Source organism: Neomonachus schauinslandi, chromosome 16 (genome assembly GCF_002201575.2).
Source record: "Neomonachus schauinslandi chromosome 16, ASM220157v2, whole genome shotgun sequence".
In the NCBI taxonomy this organism is placed as follows: Eukaryota; Metazoa; Chordata; class Mammalia; order Carnivora; family Phocidae; genus Neomonachus; species Neomonachus schauinslandi.
In genome coordinates, this window is record NC_058418.1 from 22,165,478 (window position 1) to 22,167,806 (window position 2,329).

At 46.0% G+C, this 2,329-nt stretch overlaps 1 pseudogene; it reads left to right on the top strand.

Moving 5' to 3' along the window:
- The first annotated feature begins 592 nt into the window (after window positions 1-592).
- Window positions 593-1,179, top strand: LOC110590312 (annotated as a pseudogene).
- The last annotated feature ends 1,150 nt before the right edge of the window (window positions 1,180-2,329 follow it).

Here is a 2,329-nt window from a genome sequence, read left to right on the forward strand (position 1 = left end):
AAAGATTTTATTTATTTATTCATGAGAGACAGAGAGAGAGAAAAAGAGGCAGAGGGAGAAGCAGGCTCCCAAGGAGCAGGGAGCCTGATGCGGGACTCGATCCCAGGACCCTGGGATCATGACCTGAGCTGAAGGCAGACGCTTAACCGACTGAGCCACCCAGGCATCCCATTCATCTATTTTTTTTTAAAGATTTTATTTATTTATTTGACAGAGAAGGAGAGAGACAGCACACAAGCAGAGGCAGAGGGAGAGGGAGAAGCAGACTCCCCACCAAGCAGGGAGCCTGATGCGGGACTCGATCCCAGGACCCTGGGATCATGACCTGAGCCGAAGGCAGACGCTTAACCATCTGAGCCACCCAGGCGCCCGATGATTTGCATTTTTAACAAGTGCCATGGTGGTGCTGATACTGCTGATGCAAGAACCACACACTGGGTCCCTTGCTCTAGAGTCTAGGAAGGCATGCTAGTGGGCAGTCAGATGGCACGTTGAGTCAGTGAGTCTGCACCATCTTTACGTTCAGGGGATCTTATTTGGGGCTTGAACTAAAATGTAAGCGCAGACTCTCTTTGCCACATCTCCTGCGAGAATGAAGACCATTCTCAGCAATCAGACTGTCAACATTCCAGAAAATGTCGACATCACTCTGAAGGGACGCACAGTTATTGTGAAGGACCCAGAGGAACCCTGTGAAGGGACTTCAGTCACATCAATGTAGAACTCAGTCTTCTTGGAAAGAAAAGGAAGAGGCTCCGAACTGACAAATGGTGGGGAAATAGAAAAGAGCTGGCTACTGTTCGCACTATCTGTAGTCACGTACAGAACATGATCAAGGGCATTACACTGGGCTTCCATTACAAGAAGGATCACTTCCCCATCAACATTGTTATTCGGAGAATGGTTCTCTTATTGAAATCCGAAATTTCTTGGGTGAGAAATACATCCGCATGGTTCGAATGAGGCCAGGTGTTGCTTGTTCTGTATCTCAAGCCCAAAAAGATGAGTTAATTCTTGAAGGAAATGACATTGAACTTGTATTGAACTCAGCTGCTTTGATTCAGCAAGCCACAACTGTTAAAAACAAGGATATCAGAAAATTTTTGGATGGTATCTATGTTTCTGAAAAAGGAACAGTTCAGCAGGCTGATGAATAAGATCTGAGTTGTCCATCTTCAGAAACAGCAAGATGCCGGATGATTTTTTAGACTTATTTGTGATATTTTAAAAAGATGCAATAAAAGCTATACTGGTTTGGGCAAAAAATTTTAAAAATTCAAAAAAATAAATAAAATGTAAGCGCAGTGCTAATACAGTGTGAGAACTCAGTACCTTATGCTTAATCTCAGGGAATAATCCACATATTTGAGAAGACTTAAGATCCAGAAATCTGGAGAATACCTCGAGCTGTGCTCATATCTATATGATAGTAGGGGCAGGTGGCCACAATTGCTTAGGGTAAAATCATAAGGTCACTGGTTTTGTCCTGGTGATTCCAACATGTGCCTTTTGAGAAGCAACCAATGATCCATCTCACTCCCTGGGAGTGTGCTGGGCTGCATCACAATCAAAGATGCTGCATAAATCTGCCTTTAAGATACCCCATGTGGAGGGCACCTGGGTGGCTCAGTCGGTTAAGCGACTGCCTTCAGCTGAGGTCATGATCCCAGGGTCCTGGGATCAAGTCCCACATTGGGATCCCCACTCTGCAGGGAGCCTGCTTCTCCCTCTCCCACTCCCCCTGCTTGTGTTCCCTCTCTCGCTGTGTCTCTCTGTCAAATAAATAATAAAAATAAAATCTTAAAAAAAAAAAAAAGATACCCCATGTGGAGTGTTCCCAGAAGGGCTCAACTGCTATTCTTCTCAAACCCTAAGGAAGCCCCTTCTGGGAGATTGTGCAATGCTAATCACTGCATGTTCTCTCTTCTAGTTCAGCCTGCTTAGCCCCTTGCACCACTCTCCATACCTCCTCTCTTTTTCTTCTACCCCAAAAAATGGATCAGCTGGGAGCCGAGCATCACCAGTAGTCAATCCATACTTCTGGGGTCCAGGTGGCAGTCAGCAGCCTCCTGCCTGAGAGCACTAAGATGCCTTGGGTCAGGGAGGGCCAGCCAGCTGCTGCCCAACATGGAAAGCAAGTGCCATGTCCAGAGGCAGGCTTTCTAGCTTACCAGTCAGGGTTCTACTGTGGGAAACCGAAACCATTCTAGCTATTTCAAACAGAAAGAGGTTTAATACTGGAAATAAGGTGCTTACAAAATCCCTGGAAGGCCTAGCGGAACAGGCTGTACAGGGCTAAGACCCCAAACATCACTGTAGAAGTGGCCCA